This window comes from Lepidochelys kempii, chromosome 2, assembly GCF_965140285.1.
Source record: "Lepidochelys kempii isolate rLepKem1 chromosome 2, rLepKem1.hap1, whole genome shotgun sequence".
Classification (NCBI taxonomy): domain Eukaryota; kingdom Metazoa; phylum Chordata; order Testudines; family Cheloniidae; genus Lepidochelys; species Lepidochelys kempii.
In genome coordinates, this window is record NC_136381.1 from 101,864,898 (window position 1) to 101,878,562 (window position 13,665).

At 37.9% G+C, this 13,665-nt stretch overlaps 1 protein-coding gene across 8 annotated transcripts in view; it reads right to left on the minus strand.

The window, feature by feature from the left end:
• ZNF516 (zinc finger protein 516) overlaps positions 1 to 13,665 on the minus strand; it is a 129,123-nt gene that overhangs the window by 85,466 nt on the left and 29,992 nt on the right. The window contains exon 1 of one of the 8 annotated variants that reach the window (XM_073331789.1): positions 8,736 to 8,759. The exons of the other annotated variants lie outside the window; for them this stretch is intronic. The gene's annotated coding sequence lies outside the window, so the exon portion shown is untranslated. Of the gene's footprint in view, positions 1 to 8,735; positions 8,760 to 13,665 lie in introns of those variants that run through there. 8 annotated transcript variants of the gene reach the window in all.

Below are 13,665 nucleotides of genomic sequence, written 5' to 3' on the forward strand. Positions count from 1 at the left end.
CCCACTCAGTACATATTTTGTGTTTCAGTTTACTGTGCATGTTTGTCCTCTTGGAGACAAAGAAATGTTCTTTATTAGTCACACTGTAGTATTCTAAGCAATGAATTAAAATACATCATTAACATCCTGGACAAGCTTATTTTACTACCAAAACAAAGGGACTATTCTTTGAACAAATGGGGGGGGGAACCCCACAACAACAATAAAGAGTTCCTCTCCCTAAAAACTGTTCTGAACAAGATTAACAATTACAGGCTTATATTCCACAGACACGGGTCCCAAATAGCTGCATGAAGTGATGCATTCACAACTGGGAGAGTAAGTACCATTGATGACAAGGCCTTGGGGCTTCTGCTGTTCTCAGACCAATCAATAATCCATTATGAACAAACTACATTTCCACTCTAATATGAAGAAACGAATAAAAGGGAACTAGTATCAGTAATAATTCCATGGAAAAAACAACATACACACACACACACACAAAAATCACAAAATGCCACCATCACAAGACTTAAACTAGTGGTGATACGTGATACTGTCAGAATTGCCTACAATAACCCCCTTATTTTAAGACAGTTACTAAAGACCACTATACTACAGTCTAAGATTTACAAAAAGTTTATTTTAAAGACAAGCCACTTTCAAGAGTACTTGTTCTGGCTACAGGACAAAATAAAAAAGGCATAAATCTTCCAGGAGAAGAAAAGAAACTTAATATATAAATCCAATGGCTTCCTTTATTTTCTAAACTAAATAAGAATTTTGAATTAGGGGTGACTGCCCAAATGTGACCAGTAGACCATAACATGGCTTTACTGCAGCAGCTGTGTTATCGTCCAGCAAGAACCACTGCAACTATTTACCTCTTGTTGCCACTTTCGCATCCTGCAGTACACAAGAACGATGATCAGTTTAAATCTCCTTGTGTACATTAAAACTAGAGCAAACTTTTTTCCATTCATAATCAACATACTTTCCTAGAATTTTCAAAAGATTCTGTACACAGCAGCAGAGTGGGAAAGAGCATCTTACATTTCAGATAAAATATTTAAATAAATATACACTTTTTAACAGTTACTCATTTGGTGAGGGTATAACAATTTAGACCCAGAAGAAAACACTGAGACCAATATTATTATACATAAGGCAGTCTATGTCCTTTTTCTGAAATATAAAGACTAATAGTTAAAATTGACCTCACAGGAGAGAAAAAAATAGACAGCTGAATACACAATGTGATTATTGATTAGACCTAGAAAGGCCAAGAACTGAACCAGTGCACATGTGGGTTTTTTGCTAGGGTCATTAATGATCTATATTAGGAAGTCAAAAGCGGATATTTTGGTGTGTTATAAAAATCATTTCTAATTTTGAATATAAGCATTTTCAATTTTAACAAATGCCTTGGAAAAGAGTCCATTTTACTTCACTTTTGGACATTAATGTACCTGTTTCCTATTTTGCTAAACCCCACCGAAGGAAGCCACTTTATTATGTTCTGTATTGAAACTAAAAAAGGGAAAAAAGACTCCCCAAATCTGTTATCAAAGCAAAAATAAAACAATTCATTCCCAAATAGGAGCAAATCCACCTAAATACTGTACAGCTTTTTTTTATTCTAATCAATGGCATTGATGCTGTCCACTCATGCGTGTATGTGAATAAAACATGCACAGAATTTTTACCGGACCCAATACTGCTTTGTAGCTAATGCTATCTTGTCAGGACTTCCATTATAAACCCAATTTACAAGGGTTTATAATTTGGCCATTTCAAATTGCATAGGTCCAAAATTTGTCAGTCTGGATGCTGATACAAAATTGCTTAGAAGGAGCGTTTTCATGTTTTACTTTGGATGCTTTTTTAAATGCATAAAAATACTATAGATAGACTGATATTTGCAGCACCCTGGTTGAAAATAAAATATTTAATTATTTTTGCACTTAATGTAGAAAAACAGGGGCCAGATCCTCAGCTTGTGTAAACTGTTGTAGTTCTGTTGATATACCATATATATATATACACACACACACACACACACACACTTTCTTACTGCATCAGTGGAGCTACAATGATTTGCATCAACCGAGAATCTGGACCTCTGACTGAAAATGGCAAAACACTGTGCCATCAAGAGTCAAGACTTCAGTGGCAGAGAAACGTGTGTACCAGTTACAAACTAAAATGAAACAACAGCGTGTCACAATGGGCCAAATCTCTCCCTAATGCTACTAGTAGTTACACCAATGGGAAACTGGATTGAATGATTTATAATTAGAGTAACCAGATGTCCTGATTTATAGGGACAGTCCTGATTTTGGGGGCTTTTTCTTATATAGGCACCTATTAGCCCCACCCCCATCCCAATTTTTCACATTTGCTATCTGGTCACCCTATTTATAATATACGTTGATGACCTTACTACAGCAAGGTCAGATTTACTATATACGTACATAACAATAATGACTTACCCAATAAAAGCATGCTGCATCCCTGAATGCAAAGAACCATATATTACAACACAGTGAAAATTTAATAACAACAACAACTGCAATTATGTTTACAGCAGGTTAACAGAAGTTATAGGGCTATTTCTAAGATAAATTACCATGAGATAAGCTATGCAGAGAGAATTAAGAAATTCAAGGTAAGTAATCGGTAACCCTCACACCTAATACGTCCTATTGCTCAAATAAACATAAAGTAATGATTCTCCGTATCAAGTTATTGCCAACCAGTAACTTGTTAACAGATTTAAGATTACAATGTTGTTGTTGGGTGTAATAAAAAAAAGATTTTTAAAGTCACAAAGCAGCAGTGGCAAGCCGTTAGTTTACTTTTTCCAGTCAGTATCAGAACAGAAACTGCAAAAGACAAACAAATTCCTTGACTGCCATTATTATCTCTTTTCAAAGTTCCATTTTGTGAAAGAGCTTTAAAAAAAATCCCATCATCAAAAAGAAAGAACTGTGGCCTGAATATAAAGAGAGATAATTATGTGCAGTAAACCATAAATACATTCTGTTAAACATTACCTTCAGAGGCAGCACTATTTAGCACAGAAAGTCAATATAAAAATCTAATCTCAGAATACACAGCACCAAACACACATTATCAGTTTTCTTGAAAGTTTTTTACAATAAGCTTTTCAAAAGTACAAAACTGGTCTATTTTTCTGAGATTTTTTAATCTGATCTTATAGTTAATATTTTTGATTATCATTTGTACTACATCAATCAATACATTATGAATGCCAAATGTTCATTGTAGGTCCCCTTCCAAACACAAACATTTCTTATATGCTCTATGGATCAAGATCCCCAACTACTGTAAATCATTGTTGCTCCATTGAAGACAACCAAGTTCCACTAATTTACACAAGCGGGGAATCTGGCCCTATATGTATAGGATGCTCCACTGCATTATTTCTATTTTATACCAATTTTGGTTTCAACTGAATTACCTGGAGTAACAGTGATAAATCAAGCCCTGAGCGTGCGAATTTGGAGACATCCAGCACTTTCAAAAGACTGTAACTTGACCTAGTTATTGCTAATGTATATCAATCACTTGCATCTGCAGCTAAAATGAGTGATATATCACTGTATATTTACAAAGAGCAATTCCTGACAAATACAGTATAATTATTTTATGAGCATTAGTTGGTAAGATATCTGTGATTACTAGTGATTTAATGAGTCATTGTGAGTTCCTGGGTTCAACGGTAGTTTTCAAAACCCAAGGATCACCTATTGTTGTTTTATTATCTAATCAATCTATTTTAGGGTTATCTACAGTTCCCATCACCAGAGCATATGAGCGCGTTCAACATAATGCATGTTTAAAATCTAATTATGAAATATACTGAACCTTGCACTGGTCTATCATCGTTAGTCTAGAAAAGCAAACATTTAATCTCTAGCTTGTAAATTACTGCATTGTATGAGAGGCTTATACAACAGGGGCATTATTTATGTATTATCATAAAGAGGGAAAATGTGTAAAGTGAGAGTCCTGTATACCACATACATTTGAAACGCAAGTCGACAATTTTTGAGTTTCAAAGCTCCCAGCCACAATAATCTCTGGAGAGGAGAAACTGAACCTGAAATCAAACTTTTCAGCTACCAGCATAGCCTGGCTTATTTTGGTATGAAGTGCTAAACTATTTATGCAGAATATCACTGAAAAGGGTCAAGGAATGAGACAAACAGGAATCCTATCAGTTGCTTATAAATATGTTCTTAAGGAACATTTTATCCAAATTGTTCTTTCCTGATCTCCCTTGCACTCCACCTCCAAAACGCACACACACACACAGTCTCTCTCTCTCTCTCTCTCTCTCTCTCTCTCTAATTTGCCCAGTCCAAATAGCATGAATGTGAACAGAAGTGCAATATATTGCTAGGAGACAGACGAAGATTCTGAAAGACTCTACACAGCACAGGTGGTTCAGCAGAAGATTGTTTATTCAAAGACCACTAAATCTATGGACCAGGTCCTCATGTGCAATGAGGTGGCTTTGTGCTGCACTGCCAGAACTTGACCAGGGAAAATTACCCAAAGTGCAGGAATGATCCTGGAATAGTCAAGGGCTCTTACACCATGCACCCCCTCTGCTGTCCACAGAAGGAAAAGGGGTATCGGTAGGACAGCCATACACCAGGCCAACCCTGGGCTGCATTTTTGGCCTCCTGTGGCTGCTAATGGCAGCAATAAATTGGAGCAGTAGGAAGAGCTGTACACTGAACAGCACTAGGATCAGGGGTAAGCAAAGGAGAGATTTAAGCCCGTATGCTTACCACTTCCTGACCTGTGCTTTGTTCATTTTGGACTCTACCAGGTTAACTGATTCTCGACATCTGCCACAAAACATTCTGATATTGCCACTCACAAAGGAAAGTAAATAAGCCTAAAAAAAAGTCCACTGTCCAAGTTCTTGCATAAAGTAAAACCGCACCTTCTTGGATCTATCTGATTGTTTTCCTTGGCAATAAATAGGTATCACACACATACCAAGACACACTAAATATTAATGAGTAAAAAGTGCAAGCACCATGAAATATGTTACAGTAACACTGTAGTTAGATTAACTATCCACTTGTAGAAATGTCACCACACCACATACCAAGTTTCTGAAATGTTCTTATCACCAGAACTGAGAACTTAACAGAATGACTAATACAGTACTGTTTTTCACCAATAGAAAGTGTTTTTTCTTATAGAGGCATTTATGTAAGGGAACCTTCCATTTTAGTATGTATCCGCCTTTGTCTCACACATGCAAAACACTCTTAGCTCATTTCCCTCAATTTTCAAAGCAGGCCCCTACAGGCCTCACCTATCTCCTGTGCCCCACAATCCTGTCCAGCTGCCACACTGTATTCCTCATCCCTTTTGCCCCGCAAGCTTACTGACTGTGCCATATGTACTTGCTGCTTCACCCTCCTGTCCACTAAATCCCTCTTGGATTGTCTGCCTTCAGCATCCACTTTCTCTACCCCTCTGAAATTGTAACTCACATCCTTGTCCTGCCCAAGTCTAAGGACCCCTTCACTAGAATTATTCCTTTTCAGGATACTGTTGATCACTCCTTTTCCCACTGTTTTTGTGATTCTGCTTTCTCAGTTCTTTCAACTCTTCTCAGTACCTCATTAGGAAGCTCCTTCTCCTCTTCTTTTCTGTTCATATCCTCAGGAGTAGTTCCCTCCTTTTCTTCTTCTATGCTCTCCCTAAGGAATCTTATCCATTCACACTGTTTCAACTAGTGTCCCCTGGTCACAATTCAGAAAAGCATCCTTATTCAGGAAAACACTTAAACACACACTTACATGCCTTCCTGAAACAAGGCACCTTCCTTCTAAATCTCTCTCTCCCCCGCATAACAAATCCCTCCTTTCTGCCAACTCAGCATGTCCATGAATACCTCTATGTCAACCCCATCTAGATGTCCAACCTTTTACTTTTCCCCGGGGGTGCTTTGCCCCTGCTCCACCCTGAGGCCCCAATCCCACTCCAGCCCTTCCCCAGGGTCCCACCTTTGCTCAACCTCTTCCCACCTCTGCTCCATCCCTGAGGCCCTGCAGTTCCTCTGACCCCTCCCCAAGCCTCCACCCACCGCTTGCTGGTCTCCACCCTCCCTAAGCTGCCAAATAGCTGATGGGTGGTGCCACCAAACAGCTGTGACTATTTTTTTCCCATGGGTACTCCAGCCTATGTATCCAACTGACCATCTCAAATGTAATATCTAAGACTAAGCTTCTCAACTTTCTTCCTCTTCATCACTGATGAACACAGTACTATATCTTCAACGTCCTCAGAGCCCACAACCTCATTTTCAAATTTGACTCCTCTCTTCTTCTTCCACATCATCCTCAATATCTCTAAAAATCCATCCCGTCTCCTCTATCCCTATTCCTAAAACACTTGTCCACACATTGGTAATTTCTCTCTTCAGCTGTTGCAGCCTCCTCTCTGGCCTCCCTGTTCTCATCTTGTTCCCCTTGGATCTATTCAAAATGCTGCTGCTAAAATCATTCTACTCTCATATCAAACCAATCATGCCACTGCCCCATTCAAATGTCTTGCATATCAAAAGTTCAAGCTTCCTTTCTTCCCCTTATAGTTCCCGCATAACTCCATCCTACCTAATCTGTTCTCATTTTGTCTTATTCCCTTTTGTGCTGCTTAAAGTCCACTCCAGTTTCCCTTCATAATGCATCTTTTGTATTGTTCTCTCATTCATATCCTCACATCTTTTTACACTGTATTTACAATGACCTTTCCCCGTTGCACCAAATAACCTCTTTTCCATCATTCTAATACTTCCTTAAAACACATTTCGTCCATGAAGTCTTCCTTCTAAACAAGATCCACCACATCAGCTTTGGTGCTTCTTCCAGCATGTAATTTGTAGCTAGTCTGTATTGCCACAGTCTAGGTAGGATGTAAATTCCTCAGAGCAGGGACTCTGAATTGTTTTATACAGTGCCAAATGTACTATCTGACTTCCAATAACATTTAAGTGCAAATTATCATTATGGACTGAAGCGTCATCTTTTCAAACAGTCAAAGTTTCTCCATTCGTCAGTGGGCACTGCTAATGGATAGAAAACATCCCCTCATCTCATCCAGCCCTCAGAGTAAATAAAACAAAACTCCTCCATTGCCTACCCAGAACTCATCTCTTACTGAACTAAAAAAAAAAAAAATAGGACAGGTAGCCAATGACACGGAAAAAGGAATAATCAAATGTCATTAAACTCAGTTTCCTTGAGGAATAAAGCTTTGTCGCTTCAGATAGACAGCTTTGCTACTCTCTGGCTCCTCTGAGAAACCTTAGCTAAAGTGAAACAATTGATGCTTACTTTAAGCCACACTACTAACCAGATTTCTTGGGAAGCTTAAGCAGCTCAAGCAGAACCTTCCACGGCCTTTCTGAACCCTGGGGTTGCAGACAGTCTTACCTATTTAGCTACATTGTTGTACAGCAGAATCTGCGGTATTGGTTAAGAGTGTTAAGCAAGAAGAACAGCAGCACATCTGAAGTCAGGCACAACTACATGCTAGCAAAATATTTCTCTACATCTTTTTAATACATAAATAACTGAGAAGGAGCTGGCCATGCAGAGCATCAAATTACAGTATAGGATTTCTAGTGGCAAATCTCAGAGCTGACGTATTCTTTTTAAAGGGATTAGCCCACCATCTAGTCTACCTAGTCCTAGCTCTTACAACTACAGCTTTGATTTAAAAGCCTATCAAAAACTTTACACAAATAAAGCCACGTGCATATATATCACACACATTACTTTTCTATAAATACAAATACTCCTGTGCTCTTTAGGCTGATGTTTAAACCGGTGCATTTGCCACCAGGGAGGCACAATCTAACAGTGACTAACTCTAAGAGTACAATTTGAACCATACTACTAAATCCTTAAACCTGTTACACAACAAATAAGCATGGATTACTGCATGACTGATTCATTATGGGATGTTTTGTGATCCTATTCCTAACACACAAATGCAGTTTGTCTTTGCTACATATTTAAATGCCATCATCATATTTATTTATGTTACGTGACTTTTATTAGCTTTCACTTTTCTGTGCCACCAGTTTATGGCCTGCCCATTACTTTTAATAAACTTGTACACCTGAGATAGTAGTAAATAATCAATAGTTAGTTGCACTGTATAATTCTTGATCTCTATATAAATTACTAGCTGTACTATCATTACATAGTACTTCAAACTATCAAAATACACCATATATTTTTATATAACACCTTTAGCATCCCATATCTACTTTACTTTACTTTCAGTACTAAATGTAGAGCATGTGTATAAAAGGATCAAAATACCCCCAAGTGAATTCAGCATACTTTTTTTTTTAAGTTTTTTATTATAATAACGAACATAAAACAAATTGAAATTATCTGCATAAAAAGACACTTCACAAATGTATCTTGGCAAGTTTTCAACAGGCAGCCATAGTGTTTGCTAATACTTAAAAGGGTTTTCACCTTCTTAGGCTAAAACCACCTCCAAGCTTAGATAAGCACACCTATATTTACTTTCTTAGGTAATGGCAGTTTTGTCAAAGTCATTGCTTAATATCTATTTTACTTGCAACAGTAACGTAAAGATGTTATGTAAAAATCACACAATCTTTCAAAATCAGCATAAAAGGGAAAAAAGCATTATTTACAGAAAAATATAAAAGATATTACCACTATTGTGCAGGGTCTCCGAGAGAGTTCTATATCATTTCTTTTTTAAACTCAAGGAGGTTCTTTTCATAAAAACATGTTGTTCCAGGCTTGTAATCTAGTAGGATTCCTTTCAATGTCACACTCTTAAAATACAGCTTCTCTAGGAAATGAAAAATATCATTTTACTTCACTACTGATAAGCTTTACACTGCCCTTTCAGAACTCTCTCTGTGTTTTTAATGTTATTTATTAATGAGATGGAGATTTTATTTGATAAACAGTACCTACCTTCAGATATGTTTTAAAATCAGCATCTCATGCACATTAAAAATAATGAATACAGTGTTATCAACTCTGAGCATTCAAAAATCAGGAGTCAGGCTTCCCAAAATTATGACTGGCTTAAAACTCATGAGATGTTCAAAAATTAATACATTTTATTTTATTATTCTTTTTATTTGCTTGCTGGCTTTTCAGCGTTGAGGTCTAGTGCATGTTTTCAAGCTTTTCTTCACAAGCATGAGGTCTAGGACTCACTTTCTGTTTCAAATTAAAACTGAGATTCTCTTGTAATCATCCGATTCCAGAAGCTGCGGCTTTCAGAAAATCACCATCTATTCCGAAATCATAAAGAGTTCGCAACACTGTTATAATGTATTCCCCCCGCCCCTTCCTCCATTTCATCTGTATAACAGTTTTCTCAGAAGGTTACTGCACATTGTCCAAAATTTTCAAATGTAGGTGGCCTGATGTTAATCACCTAAATCTATACTTTGGCATGTGCATAAATGTGACCTGAATTTCAGAACTGCTGATCACCTGCGCTCCCACTGACTTCACAGTAGCTCTGAATGCTCAGAATCTCTGAAAATCAAGCAACTTTAGTTTTCCAAATATGGACGTAGATCAAGTATCTAAAATTAGCCATCCAAGTTTGAAAATCTTTTCTTTAGTCTAGAGCATTAAGTTTACCCGCAGGTAAAACGAGATAGTAAAATAGATTAAATTTAAAAACCATCTTCACCTGGATAAGCTTATGTCATGCTGACTACTTGAATGTCAATAAAGATGCCTTGATCATTTGGTTTTACCACAATTTTCCTTGAAAACGATAATCTCACTATCATAATTAGGATTGACTATGATATTATCATTAAACCTGTATTTCCACACAAAGGAAAATAAAGAAAAAGTCACTTTTTCTGCTCTCAGAAGCCACATAGCTGTGGAGCTGTGTTGGGATGGACAAACCCCATTGTGGTCCAGGTCAAGAAGAGGTTAATAGCCTGACCTGGATATAGGAGCTGAAGCCAATACCTTCCAACAATATTGAGCATGGAGGGCACAACAACGGAAGGAGCAGGCTTCAGAAATGTTGCCCTGATACAGGGAACTTGGTAACGGGGTACAGATAATGCACTGTGAACCCAAGGAGTAGTCAAGCCTGGAGAAAAGATTTCAGATTGGACTTCATCTTGTCCTCTAGTTTGTAACTAACTTCAGTTCCAGAAAGGGAATCATCATACACTGGCCATCTGGACTATGCGCCAAACTGGGACTGGAGAGAGGTGGGAAGGTGATCTGATGTCACCTTTGCACCTCCCCGTGACAGGATTGCCATGAAAGGGGTTAGGTCAGATCACAGGCTGCTCTAACTTATGTCTATCTGCCAGGAAGAGCCAAAGAATAGCCACGCACTGGCCACAACCCTATTCTCCCAGAAATGCCCCTGGAAAATCCCTTTCACCTAGGACTTCTCCAGGTGGTGTCACTGAGCCAGCGTAGATACTCCCCTATGATGGCAGTATTCCTTAAGGGGGATTTATGACAGCCTCCTAGCCTTATGCCAGCAGAGTCACGGGGTATCCATTTAGTCTTAGAGCCAGTGATGAAGTCCTTTGCTCACAGGAGCTCCTACCCTCCCACTGCCCACACACACAGCTTTTGTTTTTATAAGCTCAGTCACATGGGTGTAAATCCAGAGTAACTACAATGACTTCTGTGACGTCACTACACCAGCATTAGAGAGGACATTTTAGCCTTTCCTCTCTAACTACAGCACAGCCATTTTTATCTTCCTTTATATTAAGGATGTTTCTAAATTTAAAATAACTATATTCCCTTTCATACCCTAAAACGATAAAGGTCCTTTTCTAAGTTTAGACTGATTTCTATGACAGTTCCATGTACACAGCAGCCAGAGAATCAGGCCCCAAAATAGTAAGAAAAATTCTCTCTCTTCTCTGACCTTTAAAGCTATTTTGTTTATTTAAACAGGGTGCCTTCACTCCAAACCTTAAAGCACCCTCTCCCTACAAGAATAGGATTGCATGCAGATCTGGTTTTGGTCCAGGACTTTGTATGTTCTAATTCTTTCAGCACAGTAGCTGTAGCTGTTGGTATTGTTTATGGGTGGCCGACAATGTGACTCAAGGCTCTCTTATCTTTAACAGGGAGTTGTGCAAAATAAAAAGCATTACTGCATTCAGTGTGCAATAGTCCATCTTTATCCAATGCACTGGGAGTACCCTATTTAAGAGGAGGGTAGATGGAATTTACTCCTTTTAAGTTTGTGGGGGCCCTCAATCTCCAAGCAAGCTGCCAACACAAACCCTTCAGTTGGACACATTTTGAACATCCTTGGTGTACTCAGAACAGGTAGAAGAACATGTACATTTCTTCTACATCAATTGTCACCTGTTTTGTTTCTGTATTTTAATTGTGTTTCACAAAGACTTTGAGAAGCCATGATTGTTTCATTATTGTGATTATCCCTATTGAAAAGCCACATAAGAGAGCCCTGAAATCACAACAGTTGTGTTTCAATCAAATGCACTGTCATTACGATGTATTTTTACACCTGAGCACTAGTATGTTGTTGATATGAACGGTATGTTAGTGCAGCATACACTACTTTTCAAAAAAGGAGGTACTTAGCAATCATACCTAAATGTTTTTCTCTTCTGGGTTTTTACTGTAATTGCCCAATAGTTTCTCTATTTGAAACACGGTGATTCATTTATAGGTCTGAATATTTTGAGTATACCACCATCATTTGATTTCACTTTCCCTTAAAGGCACACGCATTATTTTACATATACCATCAAATACGTGAAATTTTAGTTATATCCACACTGGTTGCTGCTAACAACAGCAGAGCTATTAGAGCAATCCTGTTAAGCAAGGTAGTGACCAATTGTGTCACAGTATGACAAAATCTTATTCATTGCAAGAAGTTAATTATTTGATTTTTTCCCATTAATTTACCTTTTGTAATCAGTTTATTTATTTGTTTATAATTCTCCTTACGGAACATCTATACAAGGACTTCCAAATACGGTCGTTTAGACACTGTAAAATACATACGTACATTTATGAGCAATACAAACTGTAATAGTTATAGTAGACGTGCTTTTGATTAAAAGCTCAAATTATTTTCACTATGTACTATTAACCTGTCTGTACTGCTCTTTCCACTTTTGCATCATAATGCTTCTTGGAACTTAAAGTAAAACAAATTGCACAGATAATTTCATATGCTCACAGATTTACACTTATGACTTTTTAATTTCCACTAAGAAATCATGTTTGCCAGCCATACTAACATAGTAAAAGTGACCAACATATATGAATATGAGATCCATTTGTGATACTATATACTACAGCAGTGGTTCCCAAACTTGTTCTGCCGCTTGTGCAGGGAAAGCCGCTGGAGGGCCGGGCCGGTTTGCTTCCCGCAGCCCCCATTGGCCTGGAGCAGCGAACCGCGGCCACTCGGAGTCACGATCGGCCAAACCTGCGGACGCGGCAGGTAAACAAACAGGCCTGGCCCACTAGGGGCTTTCCCTGGACAAGCGGCGGACCAAGTTTGGGAACCATTGTGCTACAGAAAACTCTAGTGCCTCACCTATAGAGTTAGAAGCTAATTAAGGCAATGCACCATCTTGATGTTGAACTGTTGCTAGGCTGTGTGATCTTACACTGAAGTTACTTACACTGCAAGAACATATATTTATACTCAATCTTAGTTTCAACTGCACTGTGCGTGACTACTACTCGCAGATTCCAAATTTTAATTCCTTTTCTATTCATATTTTTTCAGAAACCTAAAATGTGTTGTGCTGTGTTTCTATACACATGCACTTATTGCAGGAACAACGGAAAGAAGAGTTTGTATCACCTTACACTTCCTTATAAGGTATGTGCAAACCAAAAATATTTAAGACATCCTTTTGTGATATAAACAGACTAAACTTGAAGGCATAAAACCACAACAAAGCTCTTTAGCACAGTGCAGAAATACTTAAATTGAAAGTTCATTTCTTTTAAAATGCTTCTTTATCAGAAGAATGCTTACTGTTTTACAGATTCATATTTCCATGTCTCCAGTCCATTGTTCAAATAAGTGAAATAATATCCATGCATTTTATAACTAAGTTATCCCCATATTATTATTGTTCTCCACTAGTGAAAATGCTAAAGGAAAACATGCAGCTGTCATGCACTGGTGGTACTCCTCAATCAAAGAACAACGGAGAACAAAGGCTAAAGCCAAAAGTTGTTTTTATTGACTATAAAAGCACTATAAAAGCTTTCCAGGGAGATTCTCCATGATGATCAAACAAAAACAAGTACAAAATCATAGACTCTTACACATTAATTCCAGCATCTCCAGAAAGAATTCCTGGGAGTGTTATAACTCTTTTTATGGAGGCACTGATCTAATGAAAAGTAAACAGCAACTGATAAGCTACATATCCATGTAAAAGTTTTTAATTATTCTGTTTGTGTCTTACCATGAAGTTTGTTCTAACATTTTTTTCAGCTGTGCCAAGAAAAACAAACACATGTCAAGGTCAGAGAGAAATAGATTGGTTTTGCTTTATCTGAATTCCAGTTGTGGGCAACAAAACCCCAACAATTTAAACAGGAAACTATTCTGATAGTA